Genomic DNA, 17779 nt, shown 5'->3' on the forward strand with positions numbered 1-17779 from the left:
TTGTCAGCTGTTAAAGTTCAATCATCCAATGTGATTAGAACATAAGGTGATTGGCAGGTAGGTGGTCCCACTCTCTTGCCAAAGTTGAGAGGGTGAGGAGAATCTACCATCTTGAATTCAGAATGCAATAAAACTAATAGTCTCTTAGAAGTTTTTTTGTTTTTTTAAATAAGAACCTTTGTTTACATCTATCAAGTTTAAATATTACATTTCCATCTCTAAAATGGGCACGTGTTTTTTGGGAAAGTCTTCTACTTTCTTAATTACTTGATGATATAATGTCAGGTTTCACGAACTTCATTGAATTATTTGCTCTGCACATAGTGCACTTTCCTGCTTTCCATTTGGGGTGCAATTTGTGTTGGTCTGCGGTTGCTGAATGCCATGTGTGGATAGAATCAACTAGTGTCAAGGGACTTGTAAGTACAAGCAATGGATGGATGAGATGGAAAAGGAGGAATCTGTGTGAGCAAGAGTGGTGGTACTGCTTACCTGGGTTTGGTTTCCTTTGGAGCAGAGAACACTGGAAACATGATATTTTTGAATATTTGAGTTTCTTTACAAATATGCATGTAGAACATGGACGGAGACAAACTAAACATGCCCAAAACAGCATTTTCACTGCCCCACGCCAGATCTCCAGGTGCTTTTTGCTTACAACTCCAAGCTTGAGTCTCAAGTCGCAATTTCTCTTTTGTTCCTTTTCACAGACACACCCACCTTCAGTCAATTAAGTCGAGGGGCCTCAGGAAATACTCAGAAGGTCTCAAGGAGCCTCACCATTCTTTTTCCTGACAAAGCATATGAGCTGAGTGACGGGCGGGGCTTGGCCACCTTTCATAACACCATTGTAGTCAGCACTGGCGAAAGAGGGCAGAGGCAGATGGCTACTGGGATGGGCACAATATCAGGGAGTCTCAGAAAAACAGTTCACACACATTCATCGCTGAGCTTAGAGCCAGTTTGCATGTTACCACAACCACACAGAAGCCATCACAGGAAATGTTTTCTCAGACCATGGACTCCATTCCAAACCAAGACTTTCAAAATGGTCTTCAGTGTAGGAAATCAAGAGCTGTCTTCATTCTCTTGGGCATAACACGAATTTCCCACAGTTTACCAATGTCTTGATGCAAAGTTTGCTAATCGTACACCATCTTATGTATCCTTCCCCTTAGCATTCAAAGTTACACATGACTTCCCACCCCCCTCACAAAGAAGTTATCGGGGGTAATTTCAAAGAAGAAAATTAGAATAGCTGATTGCCATGGAAACAAACTCTCTACGCATTACTTCGTCATGCAGATCGTGGAATAAATGCATTTTAAGATGTGAAATGCTACCGAGGGGGGTGGTGTGCTTATGCAGTAAAATAAGCAGATATCTCAGGGAGGGGAACTTGGTGCCCTCGGGATGTTGCAGAACTGCAGCTCCCAACAACCCTCTCCATTGGCCATGCTGACTGGGGCTGATGGGATTTGGAGTCCAGCCAAAGGTTTCCGCATCCATGCCTGATATTGTGAGGTTAACAGCCTCTCTTTTTTTGGTTGGTTGGTTGATTTTGCTTGTTCTGTAGAGGGCCAGGCATATTGATGGTTGTGTTATATAACTAATTAATAACAACGTTATTAACCCACAAAGTATACGTAAGCACTCTTACATATTTATCTAATACGTATCTAAAACTTATCTAATTATTTTAACAATACTCAACATCTTTTTTAAAAAAGTATTTTTTTAAGGGAGTGGCATGCCCCACTTCCCTTGCTAGTAAGAAATTTGAGAGGTGTGCCACTTATTGCTCTGTTTCCTTGCAATTAAAAAAAAACAACAGTGAAGAATTATGGTGTATTTTTAATTTCTAGTTATTTTCGAATATGCCAGCATAGCATATTGAGCAAGGAAACTTACATCAGACAGAATAAATGCTAATCCTGTTTTGGATTCCCCATTAGCAATAGTTGCATCCCTCCTTCAGACAGCTCCAGCTCTCAGTCTGCCATTGTCCAAATTCAAACTGCCATTGCTTTGTTTTTCTGCCGCACACAAAGTTTATTTTCAGTTGTGATTGGAAGGCATGGTTTCCCACAACATGAGGGAGCCTGACATGCTCCATCTCCCCTTATTTCCTGTTTCACATCCCAAGATGGATATTATAAGCTTCACTGACTGGTTTCAAACAAGCCATGGTGTTATGATGTTTGAACTTTGGGAACTCTGGTTTGTTTAAACCCTGGTTTGAGAGTAAGATCAAAACACTATTATAAAGGGACAGCAGCAGCTGATTCAAAAGTTGGCAATCCTATTTCAAATCAAGCAACACTGCCAAAGCTTGCAACAGTATGAGTTAATATGAACTGGTGCTCATTAGGGAATATATTCTAGTATTGCAGAGTGTGATTTGGCCATAACTGGTGCTTGACTGAACAACAGAATACAGAATATGATACCTTTTAATGAAATGCAAAAGGATCTCTATACTGTAGATGCTTCCTTCATGCAACGTTGGAATTTTAAACAGGTTTATTAGGCATGCCCATTAAGAAACAAATCTATTACTGTTTTGTCTCCATTGCACCAGTATGCAAGGGAGCATTCATCCAAGAGTCAATGTGGTTGCCCCACCTCCCCAGTAGATTTAAAATCACTTCTGTTTCTCACCAATTTTAATGTTGGGCCATTTTTTTTCATCCACTTCTTTCCTGATTCAGATGCTGTCTGTTGGTAAGGTTTTTAAAAGAATAAATAAATAAGTGAGCATTTATGTACCGATAGGGGATTTGTTGCCCAACCATCTCAATCCCTATGGTACTGTTCGACCAAAAGCTTTCATGTTCAGATACAGTCGCAACCCTGATTGTGTGACTGAAATCGTTTGCTCAGAGCAAAATTTCGCGTGGATAATTCTCAACGGTACCATATTCCATCATTCTAATTGCTACTGCAGTAGGAGCAGTCGGATTCTTCAAGCTCACTTTCAACTCATGGTTAAGTTTGTAGCCACATCCTTCGCTGCCCCATACCTGATGACGTCAGGTGAGGGGTGGGGGGGCATGTTTTGGTGGAAATGGTTTTGTGGGGCAAGGTTTAATTTGGCCCATGAGCCAGAGGATCCCCACCCCATCTAACTTATCATAATTATTTCTAAAGCTGGCATCTTTCTATTTAATTATAATGTGCAGATTTTATGCAAGTCTGTATCCTCTTCTGTCCTTTGGGGGGGGGAGGGGGTGATGTGTAAGTGACCTCCAAGAGTGTGATGGCCTGGGACTCAGGTTCGGACTTGGAACCAGAGGAGATTCAGTCTGCACCGGATCCTTTGCCTCAGGCATCATCTGAACCAAGTCTGGGGCCTGATCCTGAAGAGTCCTAATCTGCACAGGTTCCCCTGCAACAAACACCAGCTGGGCCGAGTCAGGGGCCTGAGCCTGCCCTGGTTCCAGATGCGGGTATTACCTCGTTGCCTTCAGCTGGGCCATCACTTACAGCTGCCCCACTACCGGTTTGGTCAGGGGAGGCTGAGGCGGCCCCTGGGTCTAGTAACCCACCGACGTCTCCCGAGCTGCAGAGACTAAAGTCTGAGAGAAGGAGAGACCTGAGTACTCGCAGGAGGAGTGCTCACCTTCGGGCGAGACAGGGAGGTGAGTCGCCAGGGGATCAGTACCGGCTGCTACCCGGTACAAAGATAAAAGGCTGTCGGACCCTGCCCCAGATTGCAGGAGCAACATTGCTGTATGCTAGATCCTGCACCTGTCCTTGCCTCGTGTCCTGCCTTGGCCCTGTCGGACTGACTCCCAGTGGAACCTTCGGGTTCTAGACTGGTCCTGGACCGTGTTTCACGGGTTACTCCCGGGCCCAGTGCAAAGAGGGAGAGAGATTGAGAGAGAAAGAGTCTGCTTGAAAGTAAAGGACATTAGGGCTCTCTCTTGGAATCAGATAACAAATCAACGCCTTTGATGTCTCTTTACAGGAGTCTGTATGCTTCTGGTCTGCTTGTTGCAATCACATCTTAAGTCCCAGAGTTATTGCAACAAGATGAAACTAAAGCTGCAGTTCTCAGCGGCACACATACCTGGAAGCAGGGTGGATTTGATTTAAATCAAATCGGTTTAAATCACGGTTTAAATCACTATTAGGTAAGACTTGATTTAAATCTTTTTTTAAAAAGAAAGACTCATTCTTGCTGGTATAATCTTAATATTTACAACCAGATGAAGGTTTCATTTTTTGGAATAATAAGTAGTATTTACAGTTTATATCAAAAATTACTGATTTGTTTATATTGTTAGAATTACATATACAATTATGAAAATATTGTGAGGTTCAATAAGTTAACTGTTTATATTTGGACAATTTTTCTGCTGTACTTTATTGGAAGGAAAAAAATAATAATTTCCTTAATAACAATTAAACAATTTATTTAACTAAAAGAATAACATTATAGCATCTGTATCCATGTTTCTTAACTGATGTGGTTAAACAAGTTTATTTAAAAGAAAACGTAGACTGAATTTTAGAACACAAGAAAATCTTGAAACAAATCCTTATTTCCTGATGAATAGCCTTTGGACTCTAACGTAACTTAAATAGAAAACTATCTTTAGAAAGATTTTTCCTCCTAAAGCATTTTATTTTAAAAATCCAATTTAAATTTTAAAAAAATCCGATTTAAATTTTTTAAAATCCATTTTATTTATTTATTTATTTATTTATTTTTAAATCATTGATTTTTATCCACCCAGCCTGGAAGGAAGTCCCATTGAATTCAGTAGAAGGTACTTCTAAGTAAGCACGTGTAGTTCTGTCTTAGAATAAAATACTTAGGGTTACGTGACACATCCAGCCTTGCCCTGGATGTTTCGCCACTTGTGGGAGTGGAAGCAGGCTTCCATCAAGCCAAAACATGAGGGAATTGTGGGGAATTGTTGATGAGACTCCATCATCTGTGCAAAATTCTCATCTTTCCAAAGCCTGCAGGTGGGTGGACTGCTATTTAGAAGAACTCACTGTAGACAGAAATGCTAACCAGCTCTTAAATTGGGACAAATATGTAATCTGTGGGGTTCTCCTCACCTCCATCACCGTCATGTACTTAAGGCACTGAGTGAATCATACTTGTTTTAATGATTCAGCAATCACAGGGAGTCTGAACACCAGCTTTTGCACACGTCGGGAGGTTGCTACATAACAGGAGCTTTCAAGTTATGTCACAGCAAAGCCTACCATCTCAGCAAGGGAAGAACAAAACATTTATGGAGTTCTATATCCTTCCAAAGCACTTTGGTCAAGCCTAGAGACCTGCAACCCACCCTGTGGGCTTTTCCCAAGGTGTACCTTCAAGTGCATTTAAAAAGCAGGTTCCAATTGTAGAAAAATGAAACGTTTCTGGGAAAGAATGCAATTGATGCACCAACATGGGGAAAACCATGCAGCCTTTTCACAAAAACAGAAATGTTTCTACAGATCTGATAAATTTTGGGAAAGGAACTCTTGCAGGTAATGTTGCCCATTAAAAGGTGGGGAAAATCAAGATCTCAAAAACATGTTGCTAGCAGAAATGGATTTTGATTGTTTTGTACTTTTAGCATTAGAGCTGTGAGAACTCGCTTCTGGCATGAAAACCATCAACATAGTTTCTAATCATTATGTGCATCGCGCAAGTGCAGGCAACGACTGATTCAGCAATGATATGAAAGTCCGGTCAGGTTGACCTGGCTTGCAGTTCAGCTCTTTATGGCTCATCCTGCTTTCCCAAGTGACTTTGGTCACATTCACACACCATCCATTTGAAGCACATGACTTCTCCCAAAGAATCCTGGGAATTGTAGTTCACCCCTCACAGATATTGCGATTCTCAGCACTCATAACAAACTGTACTCCCCAAGCTACTTTGAAGGAAGCCACGCACTTTCTTTGAAGACCTCTTTTTCCCTTTCTCTGTCCTTTGGTTCAAACCCTTGCCTCTGACCATGTGCTTTTTCAATCCCTTGAAATAGCAAAGCATAGTTACATTTAATTTTGAAATATATATATATATCATCTGTCTGGTTCTCTCCACGTCATACAGAAAATTACTTTGAGAACTGGAGGAAAGCTGGCAAGGTGGTGTCCCAGTTACAGGAAAAGAGGTTTCTGGGGATCAGTGCTGGACCCTCTTGCTAGTGTAGCACCCTGCTTGTGGTTAACGCTTAGCTGGAATGAAATATTCAACGCAGCAATAGAGAAATTAAAATAATAATTTATTTGTCAGACAAATAAATATGAGGCACAGTGGTATATGGTTACCAAGCTCTGGCCTGGCCTCTTGCCATTCTGGCCAGCACTTATATTTCCTTAATCCAGCCCCCTTGCTCCTCCTGTGGCTGCCTCTGTCCAATCAGCCTGGTTGAAATTCCTATTGGCTGTTTGCTAGAACCAATCACAAAAGATACACCCATTTCCTCTTGTCCTTTTATGGGAAACAAAAAGATATATATTCTTCTATCTATAAATGACAAATAAGTAGTAATATATCTTACATGTGTCTCAACAAGGAACCTTAATTACCAGCTCACCTCGCCCTATTGCCCTCCAAAACAGATGGTTAATCTTAAATTTTTATCTTAAACAGATGTCAAGGATCATCATTGAAAGATCTCCTTCCTTTGGAGGTCTCTAAACAAAAGCTTGACAAATGCTCTAATGATGTTTCCTGCTTGGCAGGGGGGGCTGGGCTGGTGGCTGATGGCCCCTGTGATCTCTTCCAACTATATGAAATAAGAATCTAGCATAAGGATTTAACATTTCTTAGTTTCTAATTCCTTTGCATAATTACATTTAAGCCAATATATTTAATACATAACATAAATAACCTTTTAAAAGGAAAAGAAATCTTAAAAGGATCTCAGTTTAAGAAAGAAACAACTTTAGAAAAAGACTTCCCAAAATACTCTCTTCCTTTCTGCCAGCTAGATGCTTTTCCATTGCTCTTGACCTTTGAACCTTAGGAAAATATGGCTCAAGTTTAATGGGAGGCACATGGTTTTATTTTACTATTTACCCACTCTTAATTATGTTTTTCTCTGCTTTTTTATCTTCTGTAATATGTAGGGTCAGTGTAACCTTGGCTGTCAGCCTGTAATTCCCTTTGACTTTGAGAATTGTTTTCTGCTATAAATCAGGGGGCCCCCTTGTCTAGGAGGAAAAACATTTTGCCAAGGTTCTTAGGCAGCTGGTCTTCTGCCTGGCATGAACATTTGAAAATCTTTAAGCTCATTTTAAAATACAGGCCCTGATCAAGCCTCAATAAAAATGCAGGCTATGATTAGATGCCTCACTAGGGCCATGGGTTTAAGGATTCCCAAGGATGCCAGCCACTAGAATCTCCCTGATTCTTCTTCCTCATAAGAACTTTGCTTTCTGGCCAGCTCACAAATTTTATAGACACTGATTATGACCGCTACAAACTAAATAGGCTCATGTGCTTCTGTTGCTGCTACTATTAATCCCATTTCACAACAAGCTGCAACTACTGGTAGTCATTCACATGATAGCTATCCCAATGCCAAAACCACAGATACCTTCCCTTCCAAAAGGGTGCCCTACCGTAACATTCCCCCGAGTGTTCAGAACAGAAATCCATTAGAATACAATCACAACATTGCTACCCAGATGTTATTTGAAATGGTTTTTAGAGTTTTAGATCTTCATGACATGCACACATAGATGCAGACCAACAATACAGACTTTGTTTTTCAGACAGTGCCTGACGCACAGAGATCCTGTAATTATTCCTGTATGCGTGAGCTCGCCTGAGTATTTCTTATAATTAAGTAAGATGCTGCTATGGTTGTTGTTCAGGGACTCCTAAAGGAAACCTGTGTGTGATGACATGGTTATATAAATATGAGTGGATGCATGTAAACAAGATATCTCTTAAGTAATCATTACTGGCTCTCTTGCTTTCTCTGCTCCACCCTTCAATGCCTTATATAACAGGCATTTGGTTTATATACTGATTATTTTATGCAAGGTTGTGTGTCAAAGGGGGTAATGAAATACATGTGGGTGTTTTTCAATCCTAGCAAAGCGATTGGCTGGTTGGCTAGAACCCTGGAAAGGGTGTTACGTTATACAGCCAGGTTATACAGCAACCAATCACCTATACTTGGCCAATTTAAATAACAAAAAAACAGGCTCCTTTGGTAGGTTAAGCTGGGGTTAGCCAGTATGGTGACCTCCTGAGGATGCTGGACTCCAAACTCCCATCATCCATGACCTTGCTGGCTGGGGCTGATGAGAATCCAACATCATTGGCTACCCCTGACTTGAATAGTTCTGCTGTCCAGACCCCAGAGCCATAGAGCCATTAAGTTGCAAGGGACTTGAAGGTCATCTAGCTCATTCCATTCCCATTGCGGGGCGGGGGGGGTAGGCAGGATATAAATATGATAAATGAACCTATGCCTAAAAGCACAAAGAGCTTCTCTCTTCTCTCTTGTCAATCCACATGACTTAAAAAAACAAAAACATTTTTTCTAATTGGGTTTCAAGATAAGAATACAAATATAAAGAAAAAAGAAAACCTATAACCACACTTATCCCCTGCAACATTAGATTCATAGGGAAATGACTGCCTGAGACCAGTGTGACTTGCCACAAAGCAAGTTCAGAGCTCAGTAGGAACTGGAACTTAGGTGATCCAAGTCTATGAGTCTCCACATGCGGAATCAGAGAAACCCACAACACCTTCCCCCTTCTACTTTATAGACGTGCTTCATTTATGTAAAATGGATTCAAATTGCAAGAGATTCCAACTAAACATCAGGAATAACTTTGACACTAGAACGGTCTCCCTTAGAAAATAGTAGACTCTCCTTCCTGGAAGGTTTTTAAGCAGAGGTTGGATGGCCACCTGTTGTGCATGATCTAGTTGAGATTCCTGCATTGCAGGGGCTGGACTAGATTACTTTCGGGCTCCCTTTCCAACTCTACAGTTCTATGATTTCCCCTCTCGCTCCCACATTACTTTTTGATGAGCTCTGAGACCCCTAAGATCTTCTCTGCTTTGTTAGGGATCAAACAACGTCATCTGAACACTTGTTCGACATTTAGGATTAAAGATAGTAGCTTCTAATTTGCAGCTCCTGCACAGGTCTCTTCCAGTATCCTCCCCTCCCCACTTTGTGAAGCAATTTTTTTATTATAAAAAAAGTACATACCCATAGTAGTCATTAGTTAAGAACAAACTCAGCAGGAATGTTCAAACGTGTTTGGCTAAATGTTTGATGAGCATGAGATGAGACCTTATGAGAATGCATATTACATTTCCTTCATGTGCGGGGGAGAATCCTGACTTGCCTGGGTTCTAGTAATTGTTTCTACATGTGCAGATAACCGTTAGCATATGCAAAATCTGTGTCCTCTCTTGTCTTCTGTTCTGGGGTTGCCCCCAACCTTCCAGAGCAGGTTTAGGGACTGTGGGGTGGGAGACGCTGGGCAGGGGGAGGTGGGAAAGTCCCATTGCACAATTGGACCATGTTCCATAATTACTTAACGAGTGCCAGAAGCCTAGCCTGCATGCTTAATGCATTTTTGTTTTCTGTTGGGCACTGTGGAGTCATGCTGGAAAAGGCTTGACAAAGCATCCATTAGATAAGATTTAGAGTATAGATGCAGCAGTTTTGTAGCACCAGCTGGTGGCACTGCTACCTTACTTTTATAGAGCTGATTATGCCATCCTTCCTGCAACAGGGTATTCCACAATGTGAATCTTACCACAATGGTATTTAGTTATTATCACCTTTCACTAAGGCTAGAAGCAGATTGCTTATGAAGGGAGCATTAAACAGAGTATTAAGTTTTAATGGAAAACAAAACAAATACACTTTGTTTTACATGCATTGAACCCAGACACTTCTTCCTTCCTTTCCAAATGCCCTGAAGACATTCTTAGGCAACTCAGCTCATGTCCTCTGCTAGTTGTTGGCTGCCCCAAATTTAATCCTTTTCCTTCTTTTTCTTCTTGTCACCACTGCGAGCCTGCGGCATACAAGAAGAGAGAATGTAATTTGGAGCTGAGGAACATTTCACAATCCCTCAACCCTCTTTCGCCTTTCATTATGATAACCACATTCCAAAAGGCAGAGGCTTCTGTCAGTTCAAGCAGGGATATCTTTTATCAGGGAAAGTTTTCATCCTCGCTGCCATTACTTCTCTTTTCTTCAGCGACACAAGTGCTTTTGCACCTGAGACCACACAGTTTCTCACTGTATCTGCCCAGAGAATGCAAATACAGGGTGATGATAGCAAGAAGGAGGGCAGTCTGGCCCATACACCAGCCAAAGAAGGAGCAATTATAGGAAACTGCTTACCCCCCTTCCTTGCTAGAAAAAACACATTCAGCTTCAGCTGCCAGTTGCACTGGGACTGCAAAGGAATCATCTGCCAATTGACCATCCATTGGCAACAGGACTTAAAAGTGTGGTGTGGGTTTCAGGCTTATAAATGTCCATACATTATTGCAGTCTACTGTAAGCCGCCTTAACGATCATCCAATCTTAAGGTGGGATATAAATATTCCAATACAGAAGTACTAAAACCACAGGGGCACTAAAACCTTCATTTGGTTTGTACCACTTCAGACTGCCATTGGGTGTGGATGGGGGTGTTATGTGATTGTGTGATTCTCCATACAGTGGTACCTCAGTTTACGAACAGCTCTGCTTACGAACTATTCAGTTTACGAAGTCCACAAAACTGGAAGTAGTGTTCTGGTTTGCGAACGGAAGCCGAACAGTGGAAGGGCACCGGCGGTGGGAGGCCTCATTAGGGAAAGCGCGCCTCGGTTTAAGAACAGGTTTTGTTTAAGAATGGACTTCAGGAATGGATTAAGTTCATAAACCAAGGTACCACTCTACAATGAAATCCCCACAGCATAAACTGGCATGTCAAGGAGATGGATGGTTGTTGATACCACGGAGTGCCTTGCAACATGAAAGTCCCCAACTGAAGTCTGAAGTGGTACAGCCCAGGCAAAGGTTTATGTCCTTTGTAAAGGACTAGACTGTGTCTGCTGCTAGTACATTGGCAGTAAATACAGGCAGGGCTGCTAATTAGCTTTCCAGCAGGCCTACTGAAAGGTAAACATTTAGAAAGTGGTTCTTTTTTTAACCTAGATAAAAGGTAGAGGGGAAAGTGTTGTCCGCTAAAATAATATGGGACCAAATAATAATCAGCATCAGCATCCCTACCTACCTGCCAGCAGTTGAACCCCTTCCCATTCAGTCTACCAGGCATCCAATTACCTTTTCAGAATCGCTGTCTGAGCTGCTGCTGCTGTCATCATCTTTCCCATCATGCTAGGGAGCAAAAACCAAGCGATTAGACCAGTGGTGGTACAGAACACAGAACTTGGCAGTCACAGGAACATACCATTGGTCCACCTGGCTTGCATCATCTACCCTGACTTACAGCAGCTCTTTAGAGTTTGAGACAGGGGTCTCTCCCAGCATGGTGTAGTGGTTAAGAGCGGTGGACTCATAATCTGGTGAACCGGGTTTGCTTCCCCGCTCCTCCACATGCAGCTGCTGAGTGACCTTGGGCTAGTCACACTTCTCTGAAGTCTCTCAGCCTCACTCACCACACAGAGTGTTTGTTGTGGGGGAGGAGGGGAAAGGAGATTGTTAGCCACTTTGAGAGTCCTTAGGGTAGTGATAAAGCGGGATATCAAATCCAAACTCCTCCTCTTCTTCTTTTTTTTATATATATCAATTTTTATTCATATTGCACATATACACAGAAAAAACATAAACAAAAAAAGAAAATCCACCACATACCTTACACAAATTATATCCACTTCACAAATCATAAATAAAATACATAACTGAGTTAGTCTCCTTGGACTTCCCTCCACTCCTTTGGTAAGTATCGAATAAATTATATAGTCGCGTACTTTTTAACTCTTTTACATAGGCCTTTCCCACTGTTAGAGTTATTTCAACCCCGCCAGTGTCACCTGAGATTTAGATTCCATATACATTAAGTATTTCTTCCAATTATCATGAAATTTCTGTTCGTCTTGGTCCCTTAATCTTCCTGATATTCTATCAAGCTCAGCATAATTTATCATTTTAACCTGCCAATCACTTATGTTGGGTATTACTTCTAATTTTCTTCTTCTTCTTCTACCCTGGACATGCCAGGGATCAGATCTGCAGCCTTTGGCATACAAAGCATCTGGTCTGCCTCTGAGCCACAACCATCCCCCTTGCTTGGGGGGGGGGACCCAGCTTTGTATATAGAAGGTATCAGATTCAATCCTGATATCTCTAGAAAGGCCTGGGAAAGACTCATGGGGAGCTGCTGCTAGTCAGTATATTTGTTTTTTTTTTTTTTCCAATTTCTTACCTATACTTCCCCATAAGGACACAACAACAACATCAATTTAAACAAAAGCAACCATTTAAAAACCACCAACCCTAAACAGCCATACTTTTCAGGTAGGTCATAAAAACAACATTCCACAGCTGTCAGGGTAAGGAGATGAATTGTCAGCCTATGCTGAAAGCTGTACAGTGCCACGGACTGGGTGGATGCAGTCAAAATGGGGGGAAAGAGAAACCAGAGAACCCAAATTGACAGATCCATCCATCCATCACCATCACCAGACATATGGCAAATTTGGGGAATTTTTTTTTTTTAATGTGGCAGATAAATGGGTGGGAATCTTTTGAGATTTTGAATCCTTGACATTTGCCAAAGCTTACATAAATGAACAAAGCCTACTGCATCTTGCAGGATGAGAAGGTAACTGAAAGAAGGCACCTGGGGCCGAATTAGCATCTTGACTTCAATGCGTGTCGATGCACTTTGTGCCAGTCATGGACTTCTGTGCTGTGATGTGGGAACATGAAAGTGGATTCTAAAGGGTAAAAAAAATCACTGCACTCTCATTCTAGCTTAAAAGCTCACTCATCATGTGCCCTTTGAAAGATGCTACACACCCATCCAGCTGTTTTTTCCCTACATTTCACAACAGCGTCTTTCTATCTCCCTATTAAATGCTGAGTTCTGTAGGCATTTTCCCCAATTAAAAATTTCCCTTTAGTTATCCAAGCTGGGCCCAGGTTGACTCACATACAGAGCAGGGAGGAAACAGTGAACTGAACTGCCTTGCTTTCAAAGGTCTTAAGAAAACTAAGTGATGAATCATAGCCGAATAGTGATTGTGGCATGTCATGTCTTGCAGACCCACTGTGTGGGAGCCTCACAGTTAGATAAACAGTTCTTCTCAGCAGTGGTTTACCAAGATGCACAATCTGAGCCAGTGTCTGTAAAAGATTCTGAGTTTAAAGCCTTCTTTCATAGCCTCCAGTCATAGGCCTTTATTCCAAACTTTCACTACCCTTCACATTCCTATATCTATATTCTTGCCACCGAGACTCACACTGGCACAGAGAATATAAAAGTGAAGCAACTACTGGATATATCTTTTTGAAGTGTTACACAAATAAATGAATTTCCTGATCTGCATAAATGTATTCCTCGTGGAGGACGTTGGTAGAATGTGGTCAGTCCTTTGCAGCTACTGACATCACCTATAATTTGAACTCCCATTGTAGGACAAATTCTCACAAACTGCAACATCATGTAATTAATTGGATCAATGCAGCTTTACAGGAGCAGCTGCTGCCTCAGAGTGATAAATAGTTCTGCCATCTGAGCAGAAGAAACGAGCTTGCAGTAGCTCCAATGTGATGATTTCATATGGCACAGACAATGAATGAGCTATTAAAGATTTCCATGCTACTTCATAAAATTGGATTGTGTTTACTGTATTGATTTTTGGAAGTTCATGCATCAGGATATACAAAGCTAGCCAATGACCATCATTCTGTGGGGCATTTGGAATGGTTTTAAAGAGTAGTAGTAAACTAAATTTTATTCACAGTAGATACACTGTAATGAATGAACATGACTAAGGTCCATTACTTTCAGTGGGTCTACTGTCACTGGCGGAGGAAGATGGGGGCAGGGGGAGCACACCGTCCCCAGCAGCACAATCCTGGTGGGGTGCCATTGCGGCTGCCCCCCCTGCCCATGCTTGGCACCACACTCCCGCAGGCAGCGCACCATGCTCCCAGAACGTGCACCACGCCCCCAGGATGAATGCCAGCCACGCCCATGCCTACGCCTGCTCTCCGCCCCCCAGTGCTGGAGCATGAAGCTCCGCCACTGTCTACTCTAAGTAAAACTTGAAAACTACTCAAAGGGTTTCAGGACATTGTACTGAGGAATCATCTGTCTCACCAAATGAAAGAGACTGAAGCTAGCATATGCATAACCATTTACTCTGACTCCAGTGCTCTCTCACCACTGATGTTTGAAGCCATGTGCACCCTGACAATCACCACAGTCTGTATCTATTCTGTAGTTTGATGTGTTTGCCCTGAAACCAGCTTACATCAGACTTCAGAGTTAAGCTGAAATGTGTGCATATGAGACATTCACAGGTGACAGCTTCACTTGAGGGACTTCACTTGAAGGGAACCAAGCAAGTAAATGTGCATTGGGTGGAGACACGCCTCCCAACTGTAAGAAAAGCCACCTCTAATTCAGCATCCTTTTTCTTACCTTTTTCTCCTTTTTCTTTTTCTTGTCTTTCTTCTCACCCTCTTTCTTGCTTTTTTCCTTTTCTTTTTCCTTTTCCTTCTCGTCTCTCCCAAATACTAATGGTTATGAGATGAAAGAAAACAGAGAAACAAAGAAACAAGGATGCTGTGACGTTTACCAAGTGCAGTCAAAGATCCATCACCTTCATCTGCATTCCCCAGCCAAGAAAACTTCCAAACACTATTGCAGTGGTGGCCATCCTTGCTTTTGCCAAGCGGGCCACATGCCAAGGCTTTGCAGGTCTGCTTCTCTTCTATAGGCACTTTACCAAAGGCCCTTCAGCCTTCAGTCTAGGAATGCCACAAACCACTGTTGCGTATGCCACAACTTGGGCATCCATGCTTTTTTGCAAAGATGGGGAACCTATAGCTCACCAGATGCTATTGGATGCTTCAGCCGGTATGGGAGATGATGGGAGCTGTAGTCCAACAATATTTGGAGAGCAACTAGTTTCCATCCTTGCTTTAGTGGATAGTTAAGGTGTCCTCCAGATGTTCTGAACTACACCTTCCATCACCACCAGCCATGGGCCATTCTGACTGGGGCTGATGGGAACTGGAGTTCACAACGTCTGGTGGGCATCATTATTGGCTAACCCTTGATAAAAACCACCGTTTATGGTGGTACAACAAAGTAAAAAGTAAAAACACTTTTAAAACACTTTAAAATATATAAAAACATTTTAAACATTTGCTGCTGCAGCACCAGTGTCCTTAAAGTTGTGGCGGTGGTGAGTGTGGGCCCCGCCCCCTGGCCTGGTGAAGTGGGCTTGCAGGGGGAAGAGCCCTCCCCACAAACTCACGGCGAAGCCCGAGGCCTCCTTGGAGCCTTATATGCTGAGGTGGAGTATGGGGCCCGCCCCCAGGCCCAAGGTGGAGAATGGGCTTGCAGGGGGAAGAGCCCTCCCCACAAACTCACAGCAAAGCGGCAGCAGCCATAAGAAGTCTCCCCTGCTAGGTGGTGGGGGAATTCCAGATCCCCTCCCTCCCACCGGCCAAGGGGTTTTGCATATCCTTTCAGGAGAAGCCAGTGCAAAGCCCCACCACACTACCAGGTGGCGGAACCCTTCTCGCTGACTCAGGAGGGGAGGCATTCCACAGAGCTTTGCCACTAGTCCCTCTCTGCTCCTAGAGGCCGGGAAGACCAACAGCAAAGCTGGGCAACCGAATAGCGTAATGTTGCGTCAGAGGTGCCGCCTAAGGCAACTGCCTCACCCAGCCTCATGTAATTTCTTCTTTGTTAATAGAAGTATTCTCAGTATAGATACAAAGCAAAAGTGACCCACCTTTTAAAATGGAAGACATTCTTCTGTCGTGATGCAGCTGTTGCCGGGAGGAAATGTACAGGTATTAGTATTTAAACCTGTTTCCTAAGGCCACACAATGCACATTCCCAGTATATCAAGGGGACTGGTAAGGATTTGGAAGGGGTAGGAGAAAAAGACTGTGAAAAGGTTATTGAAGGCAAGGGGATTTTTACATGGGAGACAAAATATTTCTCCCATGGGGTTGCTCTAAATACCCTGATTTAAATTGTCTTCAGGAGACTTGCCTTGAGAGAGTATATATCATCCTAGCACATACAAAAGAATCTGGTTTTGCCTGTTGTTATTTAGCCAGCACTGGATAAGCAAATTGACTAATTTTGTGTAGCAAAAGAGGAAATGTTTAGTTCCTCCCGATTCTCCAGCTAAGGCCGAATAAACCAGCAAAACCACTACAGAGGAACTCAGGCACATAAAGTCAATGCAAATTTCCTGCATATGCTTATTTTCCTATGCAAATCTGGCAAGCCCTAACTTTTATTTCTCCTGTAGATTTGTCTCTGGGTGAAGTCTTAATCCACAACTGAGACAGCCTCTTTCCCCCCCTAAAAGGTGAAGAACCTATGCCGCAAGGCAAAATGTCCCAAACCTTAGTTCAGTAGGTGATATGTAATGCAAACAGCCTAAAATCAATAGACTCCTTCAAAATGCACATGCAAAATATAGTGTCTTCTATAAGCACAGAATGAGAATCAAGTTAAATTTTCTTAATGGGAGAAAAGGAAAGCAGGTAAAGGAAAGCAAGCTTACCTGGTAAGGAAGAAAGAAAAGCAGCCTTGCCTCTCCAATGTTCTTTTGACCTATGGAACTTCTGTCCCTGCCGCCTTGTCATTTGTGCTCTCTCCTCCCATATTGCAACATGGACAAGAAGAAAAACTTGTTCCACCCACCCCAGGCACCGCACACAATCAGGGAGTGTCCTTTTCGTAGATGCTGTCCTTGCTCAGGCAAACCTCATTCTGTAATCCTGGCATACCTTCTACCAGAAAGGTCTGGTTCAAAGCAGTTAGAACAATTCTGCGTCACATTTGAGATATCTTTCCCTTATTGCTCCACAATTAGAATTAAGCCACTGAATCAAATGGTGGTCAGCTGCAGGGCAGCCCAATACTATTGGCCACCTGAGTCAAAGGACAGTCTTGCATATCCCCACTCCCCACTCCCCATACAAGAGCTGATCGCAGTGATAGTTGAATCTTGCTAACCTTAAGGGATAGCAGTCTCCTAAGGTCAGCAGGCTGGTTGAAGGAGTGTAGTGTAAGCTGCAGGTCTCAGCACTGGCTTCCTCACTCTCCCTAATATAGAGCTGTGATGGGTGAAAACTCCTCTTGATTCAAGAACTTGTTTTTTATTTATCAACTTTTTGGATGGGGGGATGTCCCTGAGTTCTCTCCTGGCTCGTAGAGTTTATTCACTCATTTCATTCTTATCCCACCCTTCCTCTAAGAACTCAGGGTAGCATATAAGATATATCCCCCTCCCGCTTTGATCCTCAAAACAATCCTGCAAGGTAGGTCAGGGTGAGAGAGGCTGGTCCAAAATCTGAACTAAGCATAGACACATCTCCGGGGCATGAAATACAGTCGTACCTTGGAAGTCGAACGGAATCTGTTCCAGAAGTCCGTTTGACTTCGAAAACGTTCAGAAACCAAAGCACAGCTTCTGATTGGCTGCAGGAAGCTCCTGCAGCCAATTGGAAGCCACAGAAGCCTCGTTGGATGTTCAGCTTCCAAAAGAACATTTGAAAACCGGAACACTCGCTTCCAGGTTTCGATTGTTCAGGAGCCGATTTGTTCAGGAGCC

At 42.7% G+C, this 17779-nt stretch overlaps 1 long non-coding RNA gene across 2 annotated transcripts; it reads right to left on the bottom strand.

Annotated features, from left to right (window-relative positions):
* Positions 1-9827: 9827 nt before the first annotated feature.
* On the bottom strand, positions 9828-16742 carry LOC307211606. Of its 2 annotated transcripts, none has more exons than XR_013836524.1 (5): positions 16727-16742; positions 15938-16061; positions 14614-14708; positions 11286-11339; positions 9828-10020 (listed from the first exon to the last, which is right to left on the bottom strand). It is a non-coding gene; the product is annotated as an uncharacterized lncRNA (long non-coding RNA). The 2 variants fall into 2 exon arrangements; XR_013836525.1 differs by having other exon boundaries at positions 15938-16095; positions 16727-16741.
* Between the last annotated feature and the right edge of the window lie 1037 nt (positions 16743-17779).

The sequence above is a fragment of the Podarcis cretensis genome (genome assembly GCF_951804945.1).
Source record: "Podarcis cretensis genome assembly, chromosome: 2".
NCBI classification, from domain to species: domain Eukaryota; kingdom Metazoa; phylum Chordata; class Lepidosauria; order Squamata; family Lacertidae; genus Podarcis; species Podarcis cretensis.